The sequence below is a fragment of the Agelaius tricolor genome, unplaced genomic scaffold, assembly GCF_023055355.1.
Source record: "Agelaius tricolor isolate 1412-34295 unplaced genomic scaffold, bAgeTri1.0.p SCAF_27, whole genome shotgun sequence".
Lineage (NCBI taxonomy): Eukaryota > Metazoa > Chordata > Aves > Passeriformes > Icteridae > Agelaius > Agelaius tricolor.
The window spans coordinates 6,579,243-6,607,146 of NW_027269287.1; the positions used below are offsets into that span (position 1 = coordinate 6,579,243).

At 37.1% G+C, this 27,904-nt stretch overlaps 1 long non-coding RNA gene across 1 annotated transcript; it reads left to right on the top strand.

Moving 5' to 3' along the window:
* Positions 1–467: 467 nt before the first annotated feature.
* LOC139600444 (uncharacterized) lies at positions 468–27,899 on the top strand. Its single transcript, XR_011682543.1, has 2 exons — positions 468–964; positions 25,560–27,899. It is a non-coding gene; the product is annotated as an uncharacterized lncRNA (long non-coding RNA).
* The last annotated feature ends 5 nt before the right edge of the window (positions 27,900–27,904 follow it).

The following is a 27,904-nucleotide window of genomic DNA, read 5'->3' on the forward strand; positions in this document are numbered from 1 at the left end:
CAAAAGGGAGAGGAAAGGGAAGGTTCTGGGAAGGTTCTGGGAAGGAAAAGGAAAGGTTCGGGAAGAAAAGGAAAGGTTCGGAAAGGTTCGGAAAGGAAAGGTTCGGAAAGGAAAGGAAAGGAAAGGAAAGGTTCGGAAAGGAAAGGAAAGGTTCGGAAAGGAAAGGAAAGGTTCGGAAAGGAAAGGAAAGGAAAGGTTCGGAAAGGAAAGGAAAGGTTCGGAAAGGAAAGGAAAGGTTCGGAAAGGAAAGGAAAGGAAAGGAAAGGAAAGGAAAGGAAAGGAAAGGAAAGGAAAGGAAATTCCAGAATTTTCACTCAATCAGTTCCACTTATTCCATAGCTTTAAAACAAAAATTTAAAAAGGGAAGAAGTTAGGTCTTTTGCTCATGAATTTACAGTCCATAAATTTTGCCCTTTTTTAGTTACTCAAAGGTATTTCTCTTTTTTCTTCTGATGATATTATATAAATTGCTTTTTACCTCTGGTGCATCCCCTAAGCCAGTTTTTAGTTCTCTCATATTTTACAAAGTTTTATCCCGAGGGTCTCTGGCTGTACCCTGTTGTGCCTTGTTCAAGGAGAAAAATGAGTTTGGCTGTATCAGGCGATGAGGTTTGGTAAGGGCGGCAGCGAGGAAGGGCAAGGGCTGCTCTCGGTGAGGCAGTGCCGAACCTGGACGCTGGATGTCACTGCAGGACCGGGGACGCGGCGGAGCGGAGCCAGCACGGAGCATCGTCCCCAGGGTTCCCCCGCCTCCGCAGCGAGACGCAGCCGGAACGGGGTCTGAGATGCTGGCGCTGCCTGCAAGTAACGGGGAGGTGCAATGTGTCTTTCTCTCTTGGAACTGATGAATTCCAGGACGTGGAACATGCAACAAAACCAACCTCGCTGTAGAAAGAATCTTTGCGATTACAATTGTAAGATACTGGGTTTTTAGGTCCCGAAGCCTTTTACAGAGCTTGCTCAGGTAAAGTCAAAACTACAGATTATGGGATGCTCATGTGATTATTTACTATTGTGTTTAATACAGTCAAATAGAAGACCTGGGGCTTTGCTAATTTTTAAATTTAATATACTTTTTTTTCCCCCAAAAAGTAAAACAAACTGATCTCAGGCTATTTACTTGTTTCATATTTTTATGTATATTCTCTTCCTTTCACTTCCTATGCCTTTGCATACCTTTCCTCGATATACATCCCATCATCAAAACTCACTTTCATTCATTTTTTATGCAAATTTTCAGTGTTTTTGTAAAAAATCCTCTTCACTTTCTTCCCAACTCTGCTTTTTTTCCCCCTCTATGTTTTGTTTCTACACACGACCTTTACACTTTGGTTTCTTTCAGTCATATTCTCTTTACTGTCATGCTCCTCTTCACTCCGTTATGTTAAACATTTTCCTCTGCCCACCTTTTCTACATAGTTCTTCCAACTGCTATCGCCCTTTCTCTTCCTCCCACTTTGCTTCTCCTTTCCTGTGGTGCTCCTGTTATATGTTCCCTTTGAATGTCATCTTTTCTCATTATTTTTTCCTTATCTGTTTTGTTATTTTCTTCTTCTATCCCAGTCAGCTGAATTCTCTCCATTCTTACTATATATTTCTGAAAAAACACAAATTTTGACTCTTTAATTTTTCTTGTCAGTTCAGGGACTAGGGGTAAAGGACAAACAATGACAGACCACTTCCTGGCCAACATTTCTGCCACTGCAGTCAGATTTGACTTTGTCTGCAGAGTTTTGGTTTCTAGTAAAATAATGTCTTACAACTTACAAGATTGTGAATTCAGTCTTCCTGGCTTATTAGCTTGCTTTATAAGTCAATTCCATTTTTCTCTCAAAAACGTAATTATTCTTAATTGATAACCATGGACTCTGTATAGGAACATGCATTATGTATGCACAAGTATTTAATCCACTTTAAGTGGTTGAAACTGAAAAATCTGTAGACATTAGAGAGAACATATGAAACACAGATAGGTGATAAGCACAACACACCCAGTTATAAGTGGAAAAATACTTATTTAAAATGTTTCATCCACTCATCCAGAACTGACTGCTGAATTCTGAGCTTTATTTAAGACATGTAAAATATCTTCAAAAGACCTAAGCTTTGAAGCATGAAATGTCAAACTCAAATGGAAATTAACTATGTGAGTAAATAAAACCTTGACTTTACAGACTCTTACATATACAAAGAACTTTTCCCTTGCTAACATCTTTTTGTGGTGGGAGGACTAAATAATTTTCTTTCAAGCTGATTAACCATTGTTATAAACACTAGTCTAAATTAATAAAAATTATTTTTAACATCTATCCAGCAAGGATATTACTGATTCTTTTCTAAACTGATAGAGATTTTACTGTTTCTTATCACATCTGATTCAAGCCTTAATAATTGCACATTGTTTCTAACTGCAGCAAATAATTTGGCCAAATTCCCCTACAACCTATGCTATCTTCTGTTCAGGGTATAATTGCTACAATACCACTAATATTTGCTTATTTATAACTTTGCATAATATTTGGTCATAATAATTTATATTTCTTGATATTAAATATTATTCATATTTTATGACTATGGGCTCTTAAATGAAATTTTAATTTTAGCTATCTTTTCCTTTATTAATTGGGATTGCTGATTAGCCTCTAGCACAAGGCATGGGTTTTGCCTAACCTCCAGACAAATGATCAGACAATGAAAGATAATGTATACAAATAATTCAGCTGTGCTCTTAGAGTGAATGAGTGAGTTGCAACACATAATGATAGAGCTCCATTCCCGTCCTGTTTGAAGACTTAATGGGTGCCATACCTCTTGATAAAAAGCACTGCAGCTATTCAGCTACTTGTTATTCATGTAAATGTTTTTATTTCAAAGGAGGAGTGTTTTTGGCATTGCCAGAGTGGGTCAGAAGAGCCTTTGTTATAGTGGAGATACTGGACCAGCCAGAAACTAGAATCAGCTGTATCAGGGTACAAACTGCAGTAGCAAATAAAATGCCCTCTCAGGCCAAAATAGTGTCAAACTTCTGACCTGAAACCCAAGGTTTTTTCTCCATCCAGCACTCTTTCCCTTGATGTTTATTGCAGTACCTCTTGATATTTTTATAAACCATTTAAATGTCAACTTTTATAAACCACTGAAATAATAACTTTTTGAATTCTGGTAACATATTGTGTCACTATTCAAGCAGCTGGAGCTTCTGGGTGGGTTATTCTTGGAGTTCAGTGATACAGCTGTGACAGGCAGTCTACCACTGAACTGTGGTTTTGCACACTGTAGCAACAACCATGGCAAATAGTACATGTGTTCAGCTGGATTAAAAATTACATTGAGGTTCCATATTTTAATCTGCTTCCTATTAGTGCAGTGTTATTGCCCAAAGTCCCAAAAAATCACCAATGAAGTAAGTCTATCTTAATTAATATATTGCAGGTAGACCACCTGTAAATTTGGATTGCACTGGAAGCATAGTATTTGATGTACTAGATCATAAAATGCTATGAGACTCTACAGGGGATGGTGTATTTCCAGTTGCTGATCTCTCTCTTTGCTCAGTAAGCTGCTAGCCACATAAATTAAGGCAAATAAACTCTACTTTCCCTGAAGTTGTTTTGATTATGTTTGTTGTTGCTAAAGCAATATGGTGTGGTTTGGTGGGACTCAACAGAGAAACCAGTTCAGGCATGGCAAGATAGAAGCTGACCCTTAGCTCAGGACATATTGCTGTGCAACTACAAGGTAAATTCAGAAACGAGGTTAAAAGAATATGCCAATACCACCCTAGCTGATAATCATCCCCTTTTCAAATAATTCCTCCTCTTATCCATTCTGTCCTTTTTCTTCTCCCTTCCTCTTTCATTCTTGCTCCAGGTCCCCACCCCAGCCTGCAGCTGGTAATAGTTTACGGGGCACATAGCTGTGTTAATGCATTGTTAAGGCTGTTTCAGCTGCTGGGTCTCTGAGAGGTCAGTGTCAGGACTATTTTACTGTGAACCCTTGATATGCAGGGTAAAGCTGGGGACAGGTAGAGCTTCCCCCCCTCTCACACTGCAGGGAGCTGAGCTGCTGCAGGCACCCCCTCCCACAGTGTTGCACCGCTGGCAGTGTGGGCAATAAAAAATAATATGTTTCCGATCAAAAGTAATTAGGGCTTGTAGAAGCATGTGTATTAATGGACTAGACATCACATCACAGACATTGCCTGATATCTCTTAATTCAGCTTGGTAAAGCTGCAGGTGTTAAAGAGCTGGTGAACCTGAATGCTGCAATACAGGTGAGTCACAAAAACAATTCTGCAGCTCATGAAGTAAAAGTGAAAATAGGAGAAAATGATTAAAAATACAAAATGTTAGTATAATTGAACTTCTACACTGCTGTCTGCTGGGTTTCTAGAACAGCAGAGAGTATTACATGTAAGGCAACATCTGGATTTGAAAAGGCAGAATTGCAATGTCACTTCTCAGTTTAAGAAAATGTATATTTTCTCATAGAATTTTTTTTTAAAATATGTCTTATACAGACAATGAGAAAGAATGAATGCAGTTTAGATATCAAATACCAAAGGAAAAATCCACTTTGTATTTGTAGTATTTCTAGCACAGAGTGGGGAAAAGGCTACCCAAAACACAGAATTTTTCTTTCTTTCTTTTTGTGGTTCATTTTAAGATGCATGTTGAGTGGTCAATTTTTGCACTCGGTTGCAAGGTTAATCATAGGCCAAGCATATTTATGGTTTTATAATAGCATCTTTATTTACTGGCTCTGTCTAAATTTTTAAAGATCTGTTTATTTCATAATACATAATTAATGCAAATTACTTCTCATTGGTTATTTATTAATTTGGAATGCATCAGAGCCAGTGTAACATTTATGTAGTGTTCAGTGTATACATGCATATCTTGGCAGCTAGGGATGCAATAAATACTCAGAATTAAGTAAAAAGATCCCTGAAAATCTTCTACTGGGTGTTTTAGATTGTCATATAAATTAAAATTTCTCTTTCAGGAATGGAAATTGGAATATAGCTCAGACACAGTCACACATTTAAAAAATTTACATTTATCTTTTTTTCCTAACTTCATGTTCATTTATTGAAGACGCTTTAATTTATCACTTAAGTGTCCCAGCTGTACATACGATCTGCACATGAGAAATTAAAGGTGTAATTGCCTTTTATATGAACCTATGTAATCCTTCCCTGTCTTCAAAATACATGTGAGATATAAGTTAAATTTAGCAGCAAAAGTCCAATGCTGACCTAGACCCTTTGAGAAAAAAAGCAAATTCTGAGAGATAAGGCTGTCAGTGCCCTCTGAACCCAGCAGACATTGGCTCAAATGCTATGTAATAAAAATATAATTTTCTTTTAGGGGTGGATAAACAAAATATGGAAATTTGCTGTACAGAATGAGCATCCTCTGTACTAGGAAATCTCAGTCAGAAAGCATTTGGTTACTGGAAACCTGCAACGCATACATGCCAAAACAAGGTTACTGGGGATTTTTAAGTCTTAGAAATCTCATCAAAAATTAACAAGGGAAGAGTCTTTTTTTTAGTATATTTTGGTACCATTAAGGCTAGAAATGATAGTAAATTCTGGTGCTTTCTATAAGACTGTATTTGGAGACAGAAAAGGGGGGATTGGGCAGAAAACAGCCTGCTAGTTTTTCTCACTGTTGATTGAATTGTTAGCACAGAAAGAAAGGAAGAGAAATATATATACCTCAGGAGTACATATTTGACAGGTTACAGTAAAAATTGATGCTTTATCCATTCAAGTTGTAGTGTTGGTGCTGAACTTAGATTTCTGTGAACACACACATTTCTTACATCTTTATTTTAAAGGAAAGCATGAAACAAATCTGTAAAAAGTCATGCATTACATTTGCCGTGGGTCAAATATCTGCTGCAGGTAAATGTGAAAATGATTTTCATTCAGAAGCCTTTTTAGTTACTTGGCTATTTACTCATGCCTTTGTATGATTGATAGGTGCAAACTTGACTCATAACTGTACAATTACATTTTTGCAAAGCTGTCTTCTGTCTCTCCCTCTTCTGTGGTTTAGAAGTTATTGATTGATGTTATTGTTAGTTACAGTTCATAAATACAGGTTTTTTATTCTGCTTTAGAAGGTTTATATCAGAGCAGTGACAAAATACTTCCTTACACTCTTAGGCTCATTCTAGTGGTTTTTCTTCTATCCCCAGCAATCTTCCACATCTTTTCCTTGTCAATTCCTCTTTTTCTATTGCTTCTATTGCATGAATGTAGCCTCATACTAGAGCTCTTTTGAACAGTATGTGGTCCCTCCCTTGCCTATTATCTCTATACCAGTCATGAAACTGGAGGGGATGAGTAGGAGTAGCTTAAACAGAGAAGGATAGCAAAGCACCATAGCATTTTTTAAGACTGGAAGTTTAGATGGAAAAAAATAGGCCAAGTGATGGTCATAACGAACCTTTTATATTTTTAAAGAGAAATATAAGCCAGCAGCAACTAGAAAGGTAATGCAGGAGGGAGATGATGAGGAATAAAACTGATTAAGGCCTGAATAAACTAAAATAAGAGTTCCTCTTGCCTAAAAAGACTCATCCTTCCAAACCATCCCAGTCCATCAGCAGAGAAGACAGAAGTACAGATAACCTCGGTAATAACATCTGTTCAGGATAGATGTCAAAGAATATTAACTGGAAGAGCTGTGAATGCTAAAATAGCTGAGTTCTGCTGGAGATATGCCAACAAATGATAATGTGGCAGTCTTTTCAAGAATTAATATTCTTCAGGCACTAAGCTGTCCTTGTCTTTTATCAGGTCTGATGTCTAAGATGCTGTATCTCCCAAGACAAGACTGCATCAAGCAGATAGTGTGTGTGTGGCCAGAGAGGTCAAATAATCACTTTCTATGCCTTCTCATCAGCTTGCTTTCAGCCCTTGAATCTGCCAATTAACTAACTTTGCATCTCAGAAATTACCATTTTTATGTTAATTTACTCAGTTAAACAGGCAATTTTTAACACAGTTTGAACACAGTGTTTTGGTTACACTCTAGAATGAAGACATGGATGCAATGTATTTTCTAATCATGAGTAGAGAAAATGGGTGATGTTTTACTTTTTTAGTATCCTGAAATTTTTGCTGGAATAATTTTGAACTGCTACTAGAATTTGCTTCCTCAGGAACTCACACAGTTGTGCTAACAAAGCTATTGTGGTCTCAGGCAATGTTAGGAAAGTTTTGGAAAATTATTCTGGATACAAATAAAGTGTTAGGGGCGGAACTACATTTTAAGCATAAAAATAGGAATTGTATGCCTGACTTCTGATTCACTCTCTTGGTTTAAAAAAAATTTAAAACATTAGATGAAAAGTTATCAAGCCTAGAATGCTGTAGAAAGGTGAATGTGTACTGACAAGAGTTAAACAGACACCATAATTCCTGTCCTGTGGAAATTAAAAATAGTACCATTCAGAACTGCAACAAAAATGACATTTTGAAATTTTCCATGTAATGAAAATTCTGACATTTTGCTTAGAGAAGGTCAGAGTGACATTTCATTGTGAAATACTGAGAGCGTTTCTGGGGCTTCTTGGGTCATCTCTAATCGTCTGCCAGGTAGAAACCTGAGGATTTGGGGGTCCTTTTTCATGCAATGTTCCTGGAGCGCTGGGGGGCAAACAGCTTGTGGTCATGGTTTCTGCAACAGCCTGCCTAATGGGTGACCACTAGACCAGATGAATGGGATGGCAGAGTGCCAGGCAGAGCATTCTGACTTTTATTAAGATTTAACAATAATCAAAATGTTCTCACCCAACATTCTAGTAAATTAAGAGTTTAGAAAATCAGACCAAAAACCTGGAACTAACTGCTTATGTTTGCAAGGTGCTTTGTACTCTGTGAGGTAACTATCCTCTAAACCACCTTAAGTATCTTATTCTTTCTCATTTCCTCAACATTGCAAACTTATCAAAAACATGACTGCCTTATCAGCACAGGGAAGTATGGGCTTTATATTTTAATTATTTTATTTTAAGCTTTGGGATGACTTTACATTCTGTGGCTAAATTCAGTTCTCTTGGGTCATCTGGGGTTATTGTCAGATAACATTTTAGAGGTTTTGATTAGTTGGTTGGTTGACTGGTTGGCTGGTTGACTTTTTGGGGTTTTTGTTTCATTGTTTGTTTTGTTTTTCTTTTTCATTTTTGGCCAGGTGTGTCAGTATATGTGGGGTAATTCCAGAGGTTTAAGAGCCTCTCTGTCCATCTGCTTTCTTTGAAGCTGTGCAGCTTGAATTAGTTCTGCCATCTGGATAGGAATAAGATTGTCTGATGAAATAGAATAATTTTGTGAAAACTCTGATTAATGCATTATATGAATGGGAGACAGAGTTGTCAATGAAAATCCAGTTGCACCCTTTGATCACAGAAATCCTTCCTCAGCTAGAGCAACTAAACCTTTTTCCCATGCATAAAATGGAAGTTATAAGGGTACAAACACTGCAACTACTGTACTACAATCATCTATACTGGATCTGTACAACCAACACTCAGAAGCAATGTCAGAGTTCCATGCTCCAATGTGGGAAGGTGCTCCATCCTCTCCATCTCCTCTGATGTCAAATCCATAATGCTGATATACAGTAAGATTCAGCAGTGATATAAGGCAGAATAACTCTGCCTTTCCTTTTCTGGAGCCTTCTCCTGCCTTTTTGTAAGTTGAGGTGGGGAAGACTAGCAGAATATCCATATTCAGCCCTCATCAGGGAACTTCATGCCTACATTTTTTATGCTGTGTTCTTACCCTTCCTTCCTGCCAGGTAAGGAAACATGAATATATAGGACATACTTGATACCAAGAATTCTTGATCCCAAGAATAATTATTTTTCCTAATGCAGAAATATGCCTAACATTTTCAAGAACATTTTCAAGTTACATTTTAGCCCATGAGTGAAGGTGAAATGTATGGAAATAAATGCTGTTCTTGGTTCAGCCCTTTAGCAGTCCACAAGACTTATTTTAGTGTACCTGATTCAAAGTATTATACAACAGTTAAGCTCTACCTGGAGAACCAGATATCTTTGTGAAAAAAATGGATGCTTATGTCCATTCTCCAACCTGCAAAATTTGTGCGGGTGAAATAAATACTAATATATGCCTTCTAAATTTTTTTGCTAAACAATATGTAGTCTAATACTGTCTATTTTCATTGTCTTATTTAACAGTTTCAAAATTCTTTGTTAACATATACAACACATACTATAAAAATTAGATTTATTGATGCAGAGAATATGGTCAGTGGTTTAGCTTAATTACTCTTGTTTAAAATCTCATAATCTCTACTGGGCAAGGTTAACAAAATGACCAAAATTATCTCATTTAGGTATTTCTTTTGCTTCTAAAGACATGTAACTCAATGGAGGTCGACAGTAATTTTGCAGATTGATAATTTGCTGTTTTCCAAGAATAAACTTCAGGAGATTATGGATCAAAGGAGGACAGAAATTTTAAGGAATTGCAAAAAGTTATGTAATAAAAAAAATTGCTTTCTGATCATAAACAATCATCCTTGCTTAAATTAATTGAAGACCAAGAATTGAAAATAAATCATGGAATAAAAGTAAGATAGAGATAACTAAAATATTAAGAGTGGAAAAGAGAGATGCCAACTTCCATCACCTTCAATTACGTCAAAGTAGTTATTTGTAATGGTCTTTTATATTCTCACAATAAAATAAATAAATAAATCCCAGGGGACCTCAGCTCATTACCAAAAACCAAAATGATTTTGCATGTATTTGTGCATTACTTTCTACTTCAGAGAAATGTAGGAGTGCTTCTGGAGATGTATACATCAAATACATCAAATTTTTTTCTGCTAGCCCCCCTAAAAATGCACCCAGCTTTTTTGGAATGAAAAATTACTCAAGCAAACAGGTGGGAAAACCTGTTGCCTTTTTCAGAGGAGCATCATTGATTAGTTTAAGGTATTTCTGAAGTAAGGTGATCATGTACAAATGGTACTTCATCATGTCTTTGGTCTGGCTATTCAAATAGAATAAGGTGAAACAAGAAAAGAAAACAGTTTCAGTATGAGAAATGACTTGTGGAACTGCATGCATGCATTCCCTTGTGCTTCCCAGGGAAATGGTGAGAATTTGCCTTAGTTAGCTTAAAGACCTCTGTGCAGGCTGCTTTGATAGCACTGCTGACTTCAGTGAGTTGGATCCAAAGAACCCTCAGCTCCTGTTCAACTTCCTTCAGCTACACAGACCTGTTGGGTAGTTCTGGTGGAGCACATTTGCTCTATGAGACATGCTAAAGCTATTTAGAAGTACAAGAGAAATTACAGCTGGTGACTAGGAGACCTTTGAAGGAAGAAGTGTATGTTATTCAGATATATAATTACTTCTGCTATTCCTGCATGGTGGGTGACTTTCTGACCAGGAATTGAAACAGCTGCTCCCATTCCACTGAGAGCAGGAGAAGCACAGACTTGTGTACCCAGTCTGCTTGGAGGGTACTTTCAGAACTGGCTGGCTTTGAGCTGACTATCTGCCCCAAGAGTCCTGAAAGCTGGAAGCTGTAGTCTGCTTTCCACTTAGAAGTTCAGTAAATCCTTCATCACCCTTTAGTCGAGGAACATTGCTATGTTTCACAGCATTCAAAAAAAAAATTAATGCCTTTAAAACTTAGTAATTTCATTAGCTCATTTAGTCTCCGATTTCATGACAGTGTTTGTGGAAGAAGGGAGAATGGAATGCTGCAATTTCTCCCTGCAATTGTCATAATGTAAAGGTAGTACAGAATAGGTTAATAATTTCAAAATTTAAGTAGGGTAAATTCTGCAATTTCTGGTTAATGGCTTTGAATGTGTGATACAATAGATAGTGAATCATGGAGGTGTGTGCAGTGTGGTCAGATGACTACCCAAAACCAGATACTCTTGGCATCCATTATGGTACCTTGACAAAAAACCCAACAACAACAAAAAAACAAACAAGCAAACCCAAAAAACCAAAACAACAACAAGAACAAAGAATGAAAGAATGGGTAGATGTGTAACAGAACCCCTTTGACTCGTAAGAACACCTTAAAGGGATTAGGAGTTAAAAATACAGAGGATATTAGCCTCAAATTTATTTTCCTCCAAGTGTTCCCTGAAAATAATGGTTTTATTTTACTCTTTTCGAAGAAATAAGAATATAAAGAGGATATTGCCAAAGATATTTGAAGTTAGTCTGACCTTCTGGTAAAGAAGTTTCTTATTTGAGAACTGACTGGCTTCAACTGAAGTGACCAGGGAGAGTAATCTGGAACAGCTTGCATATGTTGCAGCTGCTAATATGCAGTAGCTGTTACAAAAATTTTTCTTCTTGGCAAAAAACAACAAAAGAACTGTTCACTGGGACGGTAATGAAAACTAGAGCTGCCATTTTTGCCATGATTATTACTATGGCAAGAGTTAATGTGAATATCTTTAGTGCAGTGACATCACTAGTGATGCAGAGGCTGCAAGCCTTTCAATATATCTCTAGCCAGCCTAGAAAGGGTCAGATTTAGAAATAAGAACTTCACATAAATTCACAGAATATGCATAGTAGGAAGCAAACTTAGTAGGAATATAAAAAAATGTGGAAGAGGAAAAACTTTTCAAGAACTTCAAATTTCTGTCATTCAAACTTTTTGACCACACTCTGATTGGGCAGTGGATGTCTGAAGGAAAAGGTTTGCTTTCATAGAGGAACTTGTTTCTTGCAGAGAATAGATTACATGATTCCTGGAATATTTGAATTATGGCATTTCAGCATCAGAAAAAGTATCTGAAATTCTTTTTAACATAAGAAAGATTTATCCAGAAAAGCATGAAATTTAAAATGGTAAACCCTGTCTTTTTGTTTCCAAGATATGAATGTTCATGAAAAGCTTGTATTATATATTTATGAGTAGAGAATTCATAGATGAGCTGCCTAGCAGTTCACTTTACAGACACACATTGTTGACTTCATGAACTAATAGAAAGAAAACTATTTCTGCATACCTAGCCTGCAGTGGTTAGATTTACTAAACAATGATGAATACAGTCCCATATATAAACCAGTCAAGAGATACTCTCTATAAGCTTAAGTGCCTCACATAATTTATTTTTTCCCCCAACCAAAGTCTAGTAACTTCAGCTTGCATGATTACTGAGCTTTGTATTCTAGTTCTTGCCATCAATTCATTCTAAAACTTGTAAAATGCGAAGAACTGGTGTGTATTTTTCTTTCCCATTCTTTAGTGAATTAATTATTCTTTACATTAGAAGATACAATCTCTGCAAAGATATTCTTCATTGCACTGAATGAAGTAAATACTGGAGTATATGATTTATCATACATCTCTGTCTGAAAAAGCAAAAACATCCACTCTGCATTTTAGGACCAGACCACCAGTTAGAATAATGAGCATAGCTCTTGTGATTTCACATGGTTTCAAATAACACCACTAGTACACAAGAAACTGGTTTTGTTGCAAATCGTTCTACCATCCTGATATAAAACAGTAGCTGCAGAGAGTAATGTGTTGATAAAGAGACAAAGGAAAGGCCTCTAAGTTTGCATGGTTACCTTAGGAACTAGCAAACACATCTGCACACCCATATTTTTTTTGAGTAAGTATGAATTTTCACTTTAATTGGTGTTATTATTTGTAGAAAAATGTTGTGTTAATGGAGGAAGGGAAAAAGATGTGATACATAGTTTCAGAAGGAGATAAGTATATTGATAAACGAAGGCATAGGAGGGCAGAAGCATAATTAAGCTGGACTGACTGTGGAGGTCATGGTAGAATAACAAGTATCAAAGGATGTAAAAGCAGAGAAGCGTTGGCATGGAGACTGGTAGGCACTTTAGTATTAAATATAACACGTTTCAGATAGAAACATGGAATAGAGCCTGATCATAAATACTGCTGGATTTTCAGTAATTCATATTACCAAAACCTAAATGAAAACCTTGGTCTTTTGCTGTACTGAATCAATATTTTGTTTCAAGTAGGGAAAAGTTTTTATATCTTCATAGGTTTTGATGCTTGTAGTTAAGTTCTGTTATAGCTTGTATGTCACAGAACATTGATTTTCATCACGTTATTCTTACTGGTGTCCCTTACAGTCTTTTAAAAAGGAGAGTCCTGTTTTCTATTGAACCATTATAGTTGTGATTTTGTTATTATGTTGTCCACATTGTGACAAGTTAGAAGATTCTGTGGTTTGTCCTCTAAGTGGGAAAGTATTTCAGAGATCTCTGAAGACCAGGTGTTATGACCTACCCCAGAAGGCAAGGGTAACCCAGGTTCTTGTTAACAGATCCCTTGGGGTAGGTTAGAGCAAAACAAAATGGATGGGTGTTTGTAAATATATTTATATAGGGTTTATTTTAGAACAATACGGCTGCAATGGCAAGTATGTAGCCAATTTTTTACTATTATCTATAGTAATATAGCAGTATGAAAGCACAAAAATATTACAGAAAGGAAGGAACAAAGAAACAAAGGAAGGAGTAAAAACATATCATCACCCACAGAACTTGCAACAAGAGTTTGTTGTTGCAATTTAGTTGTGCATTGGCTGTAGTGATGCTCTTGATTCATTAGGGGTGGTGGAGGAAGTCACACAGTGACAAAAAACACAAAGTCCATTGAGGTTTTTTATGCTTAGACTAGGTGAAAACACCCGGGTACCACACCTGGAGTGAAAAGTTTTACGCTGAATGATATAATAACTGGATGATGAGACATTTCAGGAGCCTGACACCTTCTGATACATTACAGCTGACTACTACATCAGTGCAGTTGAGTCAATTATAGCCTATTATGGGGCCATAATAGGGGAGTTATCACAGCTGAGTTCACCTGAGTAAAGACAAGGAGACAGTACTCTACCTCACAGAGTTTGCCTCTTTTCTTATCTTACTCAACACCCAGTTTGTCCCCTGAGCTGGTGCGTGTTCTCTCCCTCTGCACCTGGGTTACTGTGCATGAGGGCATCCTGCCCCCTAATTGTTCCAGTCATCACAGTCTCTCCCACATCCTTTTCCTTAGGCCTGGGATAATTGGGAAATAGTACCACCTTGATTTCATCTCAAGTCTCTCACTAGGGAACAGTTATATAAAAAACCTGCTTTTGCCTATACAAAGTTTTTGTTGTTTCTTAATTGTATCTTGAAAATAGCTCTTTACAGCTTGGTTGGCATTGAAAGCTTTGTTTTATTAAAGACATACATGAAAGAATAGAGATTTGTTTGTCCGTCAATAACCATAAAATAGATTTTGGCAAATTGACCACATCTCTCTTTCACCTGGTATCAGTTTTCAATGGTCTTTACAAAATTACTGATCATATGGTTGAGAGACAATACTTGTGATATGTTCTCTTCAACAAATTATTTTATTTCAATAATGTAATTCATTATTAAGTACAAATTTATATAAAAGTATAGCAATTTTTAAAAATATAAATAAAAATAATGAATTAGTAATTAATGACTGCCAAGTCATTAATTATACCCAAATCAAGCTTAGGGCTCCATTTTAAGTGAGTACATGCTCTAGCTGCCAGATGTCTGCTAAGTATTGTTAAAAGTAAAAGTCACTACAAAACCAGTAGTCTAACCTAGGCTGATTCTGAATTCCCTGTGGGCATTTGCAATACTTAATGTGAATTTGTGTGTGTGTGATTTAGACTGCATCTGACCTGCATTCTTCATAGATGAAATGAAATGCATAGGTACTGTATGTTTAGCATTGGCAACAGAAGAATCCCTCAGAGTTAACACCTTAGAACCATAGTGCTGACAATGAAACAAGGAGGTTCTGTAAGATTATAAATTGCTGTTTTCACATTTCTATGTTCCACTTACAAAAGCCTGTATCTTTCATAATTTTATTTTCCTTGGGCATGTACATGTGTTTGTGCACATGTGCATGCATGGAAAATTGGTGCCATTCAACCAAAGTTGTACATTCAACCCACTAGTTGTACTGGGTTTGCAGGGCAAGGTTTTGTAGCTGTGGGGTTACCAGGATGGCTTCCATGAGAAGGTATTGGAAGCATCCTTCACATCTAACAGAGACAAGGCCAGCAAGCTCCAAGACAGACCTGGCCAAGGCCAAGCCCAAATCCATCAATGATGGTGGTATAATCTCTGAGATATTATATATCAGAAGCAGGAAAAAAAATGCCACAACTGGAGCAGGCCTGCTGGCAGGATTTGTGACTCTGGGGGGAACCATGCTGGAGAAACAAGTTCCTGACAGACTGCACCCCATTGAAGAGGTCCGTGCTAGAGCAATCTGTTCCTTCAGGACTGTACTGTGTGGGAGGGAACTAGTCTGGATCAGCTCTCCCACAACTACAGTCTGTGGGAGAGATTCATATTGGAACAGTTTGCGGAGGATTGTACCCTGCTCTCTTATGGGAGTGACTCCATCCTAAAGCAGGGCAAAAGAGTGAGAAATCATCCCCATGAGGAGGAGGGAACAACAGAAAAAACTTGTGATGGACAGACCACAACACCAATTCTCCATTCCACTATGCCACTCAAGGAAGAGAAGGGACAGACTGAGGAGTGAAGTTGAGCCTAGGAGGAAGGGAGGGGTGGGGGAAGGTGTTTTAAGATTTGTGTTTATTTCTCATTATCCTGCTCTACTTGATCAGTAATACATTAAATTAATTTCTCAAAGTCAAGTCTGCTTTACCCATGATGGTAACTAGTGAGTAATTCCTCCTTGCCTTTGTCCTGACCTTTTGAGTCTTTTGTTATACTTTCTCTCTGCTGTCCTATTGAGAAGGGAAATGATGGACACCTGGAGTCTGCCCAGGGTCAACCCATCACACTAGCATCAGGTCATTTCGCCCTGTTTGTCTCTGAAAGGCAGCCACTTCATTTCACACTTAGAAATTTTTAACATGGCCTTCTGCTTCCAAACTGAGCTGTGATGTCTCTAGGTCCTCTTTTTGTTCCTAATTTCTCCTTTCTAGTTTTTGCTTGGCCTGGCCAAGTTTATTTAAACTTATAACTTCTGTGATAAAAAGATTAAAATACATTTAATTCCAATCTGATCCAATCGACTTTTCCAATTTCCAATTTCATGTAGTTTTTTTGTTTTCCTCCTTCAATGTGCAGATGTTGTTTTTCTTATTTTATCCTGTGTGAAAATGGCATTTTAAGCTCTAGAGTACTTAAGTAGGGGGCTTATGCAGTGTGGACATCTAAAAGGGGATGATGTAATAGAAGAATTTTAACATTTATTTCCCCCCTCTCTCCAGATATTCTTCCCTCGCTTTTAAAAGATAACTCCGTGATGCTAAACCAACTTGTAACTATAAAATCTGACAGAGAGGGTTATATGTTATATGTACAGGTGTATTTTATCTAAACAGACAGTTAGGTATCTATCTATCTATCTATCTATTTAGATATATTGTAAAGGTGTTTCAGTCCTTTTTCTTTTTTTTTTTTTTTTACATTCATCACCGTGAGTTACTTGGGATTATTCAGGTTGGAAAGGATCTTAAGGTGTTATTAGTTCAACCTCATGTTTAAAAAAGCTCCCCCTTGGGCCTTTTCTGAAGATGGCTGTGATGTTTCCCCATTTCCCATTGTCAGGAATCTTCCATGATCACCATCGTCTTTCAGAGATGGTGGAGGATGACCCTGCAAGAAAATCAGCCCCTTTCTGCTTTTTCTTGAATGCTGTTTGTCTAGACTCGTGGACTTTTAGGGATAAAGTTGTCTTTGGCAATCACTGGCTTGATGCTTGTCCCCTGGTCTTACTCTTTTCCCATGAATCTTGCCCCTAAGCATGGAGACTTGGGAGAAGTTGACGGGGATATCTGTGGCAAAGAAGGTATGGAGTAACTCATCCTCATCCGTGTCTGCTCTTGGAAATAACCCACATTCTTCAACAATGTCTCTATTTTTTCTTTGTTCAGACCTTTATGGTTGATGTAAAACAAAAGCTCATTTTACTTTTGAAATGTCCAATTAAGCTAGGGTTTTCCCTGTAGCATCCTAATGCCATGCTCAGGCAATGCTTCCAAATTTTTGCTATAGGCTGTCCCTGCATCATTCTACCACCCTTGCTCTATCATGAATTATCTGCCAAGGCAGACTGGTCTCCTTATTTTCCTACCTTTTCACAGAGTATTAGGTTAGATTTTTCTTGCATTTGAAGGCTGCCATCCTTAAAGCTCTACAGTTTCCCTGAGCTGCTCTTTCATGTTCCCAGGACCGACACATCCAATAGGAGTGCTGACATTTCTGACACTCACAATGGGATTTGTGGTGTAACTTATACAGCAACTGGCTTTTTCCTAGTTTACAGCTGATTTCTTATATTATTTGTTATGTGAATTTCAGGTTTTAAAACTTGATAATCACTTAACATCATCTGAACCTGAATATTCCCTGACTGAGAAGGCACTGAAGCTATGAGCAAATAAAGCCTGTCTCTGCTGCCTAATTCCAATCAGAATTGCGGCACTGTTCCATAGAATCTCTGCTGGATGAACCAGAACTGGCATATCCATTGATTTCTACCAGCTGTTTTCTGCCAATTCCAGTTCCTGACAGGTAGCAAGCTGTGTAGCTGGCAGCAAAGAATCGCAAACAGTTCAAACATGCCCCAGGGAGGGCAAGTGCTTACCCAAAGCCCATCAAGGAATTGCTATTATGCTTCACAAGATACATATACATTCACCACATCTGTCTCCTTTATTTGTACTCAGAACTGACAAAGGACTGAGATAAACATGTGCCTGTTTAATACTGTACAAGAACAAGATGTTTGTAAGAGGAAAACATTGTAGATATTTTGGTGAATAACTTCCTAATGAAACATCTTTTGTATATTCTGTGAAATGTTTTTGTAGCTAATCCATACTTTAATAGACCAAGTTATCTATTCAAATACCAAGCTAGCTTATTCAAATACTTTAAATCTAAATTTGTTCATTTTCATCTGCTGCTCTGACAATCTCATAACATAGCACAAGCAGCCTTCATCTAGGGACCTGCTGCCTTCTTCATTTCTTTTTTGACTTTTCTGAGAGCTCTCTTCACAATGAACCAACCATAGGATGCTGTAAAATGCTTTCTGAAATAGTAATGGTTTTGCAGCAAGTCACCATGGCTTGACAAGCCCCCTTTCTTCACATGAACTAGCAACTAACCATGTGCAGGCTTCTAGTTCATTTTAAATACAAGATTTGCCTTTGGTTTTGCTTCTGTAATGAGTCAAAGCATTCTGTTATTAGTTGATGCAGGTCAGATGATGAATAAATTTTTAAGCCATGGAAACACTTTTGTTTGCGATTCCCTGTTCTTCTCCATGTTATTTTAGATAAAAGTGGGGCAATAAAATTGAAGGAAGTTTGGTGCCCATAGATTCTTTGGAAGTGAACAGGAGATGAAGGATTTAATATTTTAAAAAGTAAGCTTTATTAGGTAAAGCAAAGATATGTTATGGTGGAAATATTAATATGTCTCTGTGGGAGACCATATTTTGGTAATAGTGTTATAGGTCTCAAAACCTGTCCAGCGATTGTGTTTTTAAGATTTTGAATGGGTGAACAGCCACTAGTATAAATTCCCATATCACCTCCAACCAAAATTACAGTATAAATTCAGGTATCTGAAGTAGAAATGTTCAGGTGCCTTCTATCTAGTAGATAATACTGAATGTAGCAGGTATTACAGTATTATGCAGAAGAGAGAAATTTGTGAAGCTGTCTCTTGCCTTCCTTTAGGACCTGTTCACATTCAGAGCCCCAGAATTTGTATGTATTGTGGAGGGGTTTTTGTGGTATTGTTGTTTGGTTTTGGGTTTTTTTGCTTTGTTTTATTTTGTAGGGTTTTGCTTTGTTTTGTTTTGTGGGGTTTTTTTGTTGTTTTTTTGTGGAATTTTTTGGGAGGACAGTTTGTGGGTTTGTGGGGGGTTTTTTTGTATTTTTGGTGGGGCGAGTTTGTTAGTTGTTTTTTGTTTGAGGGGTAGGTTTTTTGTTTTTGTTTTTGGGTATTTTTTCCTCCTTGAGGGCTACGGAGAGTACAGATGCTCACTTTGTAACTGATTTGGAGTGACAGGGGTTTAGTGTAGCCCTGCAGTTACTGACCTGAAGCATTCATGATTCTGTGCCTTAAGCAAGAAGGAATAAATTATTCTACTACCTTTCACTGTCATTTTAAATCTGTAAGGGAGCCGTACAGTATAAAAACTTTAAAACTGAGATTCTATTGTTAACATATGATTTCTCTAAGTCAGCTGTCAAAGATGGAAACATTTGCCCAGTGTACATGTTGTTAATTATTTTTCAATCAGAAACCAATAAAACATTTTATAAAGGGATTCTAAAGTGTACCTGTTAATTACAGTCATCATATAGTCTTTCAAATGCTAATGGTCTGATTCAAATTTCACTTTGTTTAGTTGTGTTAGAAGTTATGATTAAAGAATGGTGTAGCTTTATAGTTGTTTTACTGCCATCTGTGTGCACTAGGCAATAACTCTGTACAGATGGTTGTAATTCAGAGACAGGTTGCCACATGCAAAAAAAGTATGTTTCAGTTATTTTAATAAGATTTATTGCAGCAGTCAGAGTTAAATGCTTGAGCCTTAATGATAATTGCCACTAATCCTTCAAGAAAAATTATCAGAGTTCAGTAAACCACAAGAAGCAGATTTAGCTATAAGCTTCAAAAACCTCTCACTGCAAAGGTATGGTTCCTTTTCCATTTTGTGTTTTCTCCCCCTCCCCTTTCTTTCTTAAACATTTATTCCTATACCTTTTGTCTTGAAGCATTTGGTATAAAAAGACAAGAGATTTTTTTCGCTCATCTTTTGTTTTGTTTTCCATGTATGGATGCTTATTTATATCAAAACATCAGGAGAATCATAAATTAATTTAATTAAGTGGTAACAAATCTGATGGTAAAGGCAGGTACCTCACAAAATTCTCAGTTCCTTTACATTAGAGACTGGGCCACATTCAAACCCTAAACATTTATTTCTGTGTCTGTGATGGCAGCAGTGATTTGTATTCTCCATTTGGGCTGGCATCTTACATCTCTATTTGGCTTCTATAATCAACAGAAGTAGCTTCCAAAACAATACTCCAGGCCAAGACTAAGAGAACCTTTGTAGTATCCTAAGAATTTTCAGGTTTATACTCTTCGTGAACTGAGAGGAAAAATGTCTTGTGTGTGTGTCTTACAAAAGTATAGCTGGAATATCAGTTTGTGCCTAAGAGTTTTATTTAGCCTTAACACTACAATACCACAAGGGATTCAGTTCTTCCTCTTGAGTTTTAGCTTAGTTTATTCTTTACTTTCTATTGGACAGGGAGATTTTCAGCTAAATGCATGTAGATTTCAACATACAGAAATATGTGTGTGCGCATATGTGCAAGGGTGCAAAGGTGCAAGTATGTGGGTACGTGTATACAGAATGTGTATTTATTATAAATCACCTTAATTACAGATGGAATTACATAACCATTTGCTTTTAGATATTACTCTTGAGCTTTTTTTTCAATATAGTTCTTCAATTTTAATTTAGACAGGTCCCTTATTTTGTGGCTGGGACAAGTTCTGGCATACAACTGATAGGGAGTATGTGAGAGCCAGATGAGGTCTGGAGTCCAGGAAAGCTATATGAATTTCTTTTTATGTGCCTGTCACAATACAGTCTTGACTTGTGATGTTACAAAAATATGGAATTATAGTGCATATATGTATAATAAAAAGATATATACTAGACAACTATCTTGAATATTTCAGAAGGAATTGTGATCATTGTGGTTTGTTTTTTCTGCTTGCTGTTGTTGTTGCGCTTGTTCCATAAACTGCTTTCACCAGCTATACCTTGAATTACTATAAGCATTCATGGAGAAATCACAGCTATGATGGTCCTACTATTTACTAGGGGCCATTATAGTGGTAATATTGAGTGATTCAGTATCAATTTGTTTTGCAAAATAGTGGTTTTGCTAGCATCTAAACTCTAATATAATGAAAATTATGGGAGTAGTGTGTAAAGCAAGGTTTTCCTTTTCTTTCTTGTGTTTGACCTCTTTTTTTGTATGACTGTCTTGCTTTTTAGATGAATTTCAGGACTAGAAACATTTAAAAAAAGGGGGAAAAAAAAGGGCAGCAAAAAATGACCTTTTCTCTCATCTTTTTGTATCTTGTGAAATATAGTCTTGCAGTGCCCCAAGGTGGGAAAGGTTGTCACTTTTTGTCTGTCCGCATTATTGTTCTCTGCCACCATGAAGTTGTATTTAAGGGGAAGGGTGCTAAATACTATTTTCACTCAAGGCTGTGATGAAATGGACTACCTCAGTTTCTGGATTTTTGACTCTTTGTTGGTTTAAAAACTCCAGTTTCTAGAGAAAAAAATTGCAATACTGCTATACAATTAAAAAAAGTGTACAGGTATCTTTGTTTCTATAATAGGTTTTCTGAAATCCTCAGTTAGATTGTGAGTAGTAAACATTTTAGGATTCTCTTTCAGACTGAGAGTATTGAAAATGAAACCTCCTCATGAAGGTTACTGAAACCACGTAGACAATAGCTTCCTAGCATTTTAATACATACACTCTTTTTGTTAAAAATTATCCCCGGGGGGAGGACAGGGTTGAAAAACTGAAGGTTGTTAAGGAGAGAGAAAAATGGGTTGTTTTTAGAATTGTTTTCTTTTAAAGACCAACTCTGCACCTGGGAGATATTAGAAAATACTCAGTGAGAAAACTCAGTACTTGTGTTTGCTTTGGTTCGTTTTCTGTCTACTGAAAAAGAAAAGGAATTTTCTCAGAGTAGATAAGAGGATGTTGTTAAAGACTTAAATGCCTTTCCTACAGACTGGGGCCTCATTGTAGGTGGGGAAGGGAGATAAGAGTGTCCTGAGATTGTAGAACGCAGCCTGGTGAAGATTTTTGCATGCTCCAGGCTCTTGGATACACAGGGCTCTGGCCTTGTCCTTTTTCTCCCTGGCTAAAATGAATTTAGCCGTGCATGTGTCTCCACTTGTTTTTTTGGAATCCTCCAGCCAGTGAGATGGAATAAATCTACTCTTTGCTCTTCAGCCATGGGTTGTGGTCATCTTTGTGTAACCTGAAAATACTTGTTTCACACAATCCCAGGAATAAAAACTTAATGCAGTTCCTTGTGGCACCTGTGACTAGTTAAACTAAAAAGCAGCATTAGCATAATGTTAAAATACTCTCTGAAGACTCTAGAAGCTTACCTGAAGAAGCTGGCAACTGAAGCAGGTAAAGACCAGCAGACTGCAGATCAGTCTTAGAGATACTTCATGGTATTTGCCACCTGCCAGCAACAACCAAAGACTATTCCTGTTGTTATTGAGAAGTTTCACTTTCCAGTCTGGAGAAGTGAGGAGGAGCATGGAGTGGAAGAAGAGATGAAAACTGAGAATACCTCCAGGATTGCCAAATGCATAAGTATGAGAGCATTTTTATGGCTATTTTGGACCACTGAGCTATGTGAAGAAGCTGGAGAAAGCCAAATAAATGGCGTTGAGCTCCATAAGTAATAGATGCTGTTTCATGCTGTTTCCCTGGCCTCTGCTCAGCTGGCTGTAGATCAGCAGCTCTGCTGGTAACAGCACAGCACTGTAGGATACTTTGCAGCAGGGTTGGCTGCACCATTAGGAGACAGCAGACCTAGTATTAGAAAGGTGCAGAAAGTTGAATGTCTGACTAGAACTGGAAACTTCCAGCCATACTGGAAAATAAGCTTAAAGTCATATTGTAACCAGCAGTATTTCAGCAGTTCTAAGTGATCATGCAGGGGCTCAAGAGAATAACTGCATCCCTTTCTGTCCTAGCCTTACCTGCTGTGTGTCTGTCTCTATGTACAATAATCTATAAATATGTGTGAGCATCTGTTACTATATTCCTTCCCATCTTCCCTTCACAAGCCAAGATTTCCATAGTCTGCTGCCACGGCACTTGTATATGACATTTTGAATGCATGAAGTGCAAAAGCATGACATTTTGAATTAGAAATTAATTTAACAAACGTGTCTGTTGGAAAAACGTTTAGATCCTCAAAATTTCTCAAATGATATTTTAAAAGTTAAAAAGAAATTTCACAAAATGAGCTGAGGAAAGTTAAATGCAAAAGTTAAGGGGAAAAAATGTTCAACACTTGAGAGGCATTATGAGCCTAACAGAGAGGACATGAATATGATGAATGAGGCAAGTTACTGCAAGTGCTGCTGTTTCATTTCTGTTCGTCCTTTCATGTTTAAACTTCTTTGGAGCAAAGAACTCACAGTATGGAGTCTCCAATGGTGACTCAGTCTCATGTGCAAAATTGAATGCAGTAGACCCTGCACACTAATGCAGTGTAAGCAGTAATTATTTACCATTTCTTAATCACTGAACCCAGTTAAAAAATAAGCTAGTTGAGAACAGGCAAAGTTGTCAAATTATGTTACTATGTAAATGCAAATAATTTCCAAATTCAATTGGCTTGCAACACAAATTGATGCAAACTAGTACATGTATTTAGTTATAGCACATCACATAGAAGCTTCAGTCTAGTGATGTTGGATATTAGATTAGACTGCTCTAGATAGATTAAAAACTGAAACATCCCTACATACTATTTTAAGTGTTAATTTTTTGCACTTTTTGAAAATGAAATTTTGGAAGGGACTAAATTGTATGAATGAGTTCAAAGCTCCAAAATGGGTGCTTCTCTTGTTTTCAGATTCATAAAAATTGAGGCTAATATTGTGCTAAGGTCTAATTAAGATCATCAAACTTCCTGCTGCTTGCAGGACTGGGGCCAAATGATGGCTCCAGATAAGGAAAATAGATGAAGAACTTACATGCTATGTGGTACTGGAGGTTTTCCTTCGCATGTTAAAAATAGACAGTATTTCTCTACTTGGTACTGTGGATGTGACTCACTCTAATAAGCTTCCTTACTACCCTGGAAGAGCAGTGAATGGACAAGATTTGGTATCTTCATACTGAAAACACAGGGAAGCAGTTCTCTGAGAGTCACAAAGCATTTGTCTTTCCATAAGAGGAGGAGATGAGGAAGATTAAGTTCTATTTTGTCTTTACAGTCTTTTTTATTTTTGCAAGTTCAGATTTTACAATACCTTTTAGAATAAACAGTTTAGATGGGATCATTTGGATTTCACGTTGGACGACTTCTTCAGTGGAGGTCTTCTGGGCTTCTGCATATTGCTCTGCTTTGCTAGGAATTGTTCTGTCACACCATGATCTGACATTTGATGCATGTGTAATATCAGCATTCCTCATTATTTCACAATGTACAGTGGAGTAATATGTTAATGTTTATTAATTTAAAATCCTATTTGCTATGAGCAGTAATAACACTTAGCAACAGTCATTTTCCACTTCATTTGATACCCTACTAATTTTAACTGCATGAGACTATTTGTGCGTCTGATAGCTACACTTTATATCTTCTTCGTAGTTATTTTAATTTTTTTCGTTGGTTGGTTGTTTAGTTTTTGCGGGGGGGGGGTTGTGTGGTTTTTTTTGTTTGTTTTTTTTGTTTATGGGTTTGGATGGGTTGTGGGGGGTTTTTTTGTTGGTTTTCTTGTTTAGTTTTTGGGGTTTTTTGTGGTTTTTCTTTGTATGTTTGTGTTTGGGTGGGGCTTTTTTGTTTGTTTGGGTTTTTGTTTGTTTTATATTTTTGGATCTTGGTTTTTTGTTTTTTGGTGGGTTTGGGTTTTTTGATTGAAGCACTGATGGGATCATATAAAATTTCAATATCTGACCTCTTTGAGGTCCCTTAATCTTAGTCCAAACATTTTCTTTGTCTCTGTACAAAATCTATGGACTTCACAAATTGTACATCTTCTGTGCTGGAGTTCTGCTAGAGCTTTTTAAATTTCATTTGACATCCAGACTTCCTCCTAATTTCCTTAGTCCCAGAATTCCAGAGTGGCTGAGATTAGAAGGGACCACTTGAGGTCATGTGGTCAAAGTCCCCTGCTCAAGGAAGCCATTTTGAGATTATTGCTCAGGACTGTGTTCAGGTAGCTTTTGAATTGTTCCAAGAGTAGACCCTTCATAAGCTCTCCAAGCAACCTGTGACAGCGTTTGGTAACTAAGAATAAGAAAGTGTGTAGTGACAACCATCTGGATCTCATGTGGTGCTTCAGTGTTTGCCTCTGGGCCTTTCTCTGAGTACCACTTAGCGGAGCCTGGCTATTTCTGTGTCACACCCTCTCTTCAGGTATTAGTACTTATGATTAAAATTCCTCTGAACCTTCTAACAGTCACAGTTTTCTCAACCTTTCCTCACAGGAGAAATCCATCTCCTTCCTCATCTCAGTGGGTATTTGTTCGACTTTTTTGAAAACTACCATTTTTTACCATACTGGGAACCCCAGAGCTGGACCCAGCACTCTTGTCCAGCCACCAGTGTACCCTTAATGTCTCTCTGTACCTACTTTCACTACCCTTCTTTTGTAGTTTATGTTGTTTCTGCTGTTTTTAAACTATTTTCTGTTATTTTTCAGCAAATCGTACCATGAGATGGGAAAAGAGTCCAGAAGTCTTCTAGAGCCTGTGATGTTTTTCCTAGCACTTGACATACAAGAAGCAGAAGAAAAGTCAAGACAACCTATAGAGAGACAAAGGAATGCTTTGATTATTGGATGAGCAAGAGATTTCAAATACATGAGAGGCTGAGAAAATATAAATGTCAATGCAAATTGCAAAATGTATACATGAATTAGCAAATTTTTCTTTTTGTCTTTGGCTGAGCACACTCTTTTAATCTCTACTCCTCTACCCATCCTTATCCCTTTGTTGTCAAGTAAAATGTATATTTTTACCACAGTTAGGCACTTCTGAAGCATTTTAAAAGGTATTTCAAGGTATCTAGTGGTTTTTGTTTCACCAACAACTTCACTAGAGGATCTGTTCCCTTTTAAAAACTGGGTATCAGAGACAAAGGGAAACTCCATGTTGCCCAAAGGTAAAACAGTAAGCCTATGACAAAGAGTTGCAAATAACCATACAGCTCTGAATTCTGATGAGCCAAGAAGTTACATAATTCTTTTCCACTAAACATACTCGAAGTAAGCATCCAGATGTCTTTCTTTAAGAAAAAAGTACTTAAGCAAGGTCATATGGAGGTCAAAAAGCAAGCTTGTTTAGTGTGGAAACTGGAGCAGTCTGCTCTGCATGTTCAGAATATATAAACATTCCAGAAAGTGGCAAATTCATACAGCCTCTCTGTGTAACAGCTACCTAGAGTGCCATGCTTTTTCCTGCTTTCATTCTTTTTTTTTTTGTATTCACAACCAGGCTCAAGATCAAATTTAATGTGTTAATGTTAAAAATTTTATCTAAATAGATAAAAATATGAAGGCCTTTTTATTCCTAAGGATGACGTCAGTGACAATTTGCTATAGATTTTTGTCAGTCTTGGAGGAGTTCTGATTTTTCCTTGGGGATTCCATTTGTAAATCCACCTACCGCTGCCATTGTGATCAAATAAATTATCAAAATAATGTGATCATTATTTGGGTACAGTAATTTTCTCCACAGGATACTCACCCCCCTCATTTCTGTTCACACTTTCTTCCACTTCATCAAGTCTATCCTTTTACTGACCTTTTCATGCAATGAAATCCTCCAGTTATTCTTCCGGCTATTAAGTGTATTTTTTAAAAGTTTCTGCACAGCATTCCTCAGACCTACCTATCAGATGTCCTTGCTTACCTTCTATTTCTAGTTTCCCTTAATGTTTTCAGTTATTCTTTGGGTCCTTTGAAGTTTCTTTGGGTCTTGTGTCTCTCCCACTCGCCCTCTCCCCCACCCCCCAAAGTATTCCATGGTTCTGTAAGACAAAGCCTCCCTTTTTCAGAAAACACAAACCCCTTTCAATACAAGTTTTATCAGTCAATTTTTCTTTGCCACACGACTGTATCAAACAGTAAATGAGAAAGGTATCCAGGCAAGAGAACCAAACAATATGTAAGTGAGATAACAGGAAACATGAATGGTTCCAATATATTGCATAAGTTTTGAGTTGTAAAGTCTTTTCTTCTTGCCTGGTTCCACCTTTTTTTTCATCTGGGAGACATAAAATTGGATTACAAATTCTTCTTGGCAGAGGGGGTATCTTTTATTTGTGCTTTAATGCACCTAGCACAGCATGTAAAGAACCATATCATTAAACATATAAAATTTCTTTTTTATTTTAAATAAACTTTGAAAAGAATAATGAATAACATCAAATTGTATTTTAGCTTCCAGTTTTCAACTGGCAGTGAAATCCCATCTATTAACTTTGCTTTCCTTACCTTTAGACTTATCTATAAATGTCATTGTGTTGTAGCAATTGCCATTGGTTTTCGACTTTACAGAAATCTTTTCTGTAGTAGATAGACCTTAGTAGATTGTTGTTACAATACAAAACACGTGTAACAAATTTTGTTTATAGCAAAAAGAAACTGAAATGCTAAGAAATGAAAATGACTTTTCACCCCTTCACGTTCACTCGATCCATGCCCTTTATTCTCAAGAAGGCTGTGTAGAGAAGTGTTGAAGAGCAACTTGTTTCAGGACTGCCCTACTGTCAGTAAGATCTGCAGTTGAAGATAATGGGACATGATAATTTCTGCCACAAAGGAGCACTTAGACATTGTGTAATTGGGTGCACAGCAAGTCTGACTGAGCTCTCCTCACCCATAGACTGGGGAGAACAGGTGCGTGGGAGGACTCTGACCAGGGGTGGCAATGGTCATTTGCTTTCTGTAATCCTTTGATTTTCTCTACTTTCTTATCTTTACTCCTTGCTCTCTTTCTTAAGAGTAAATAAAAGTGAATTATCATTTTGCTTACCAACATTTGG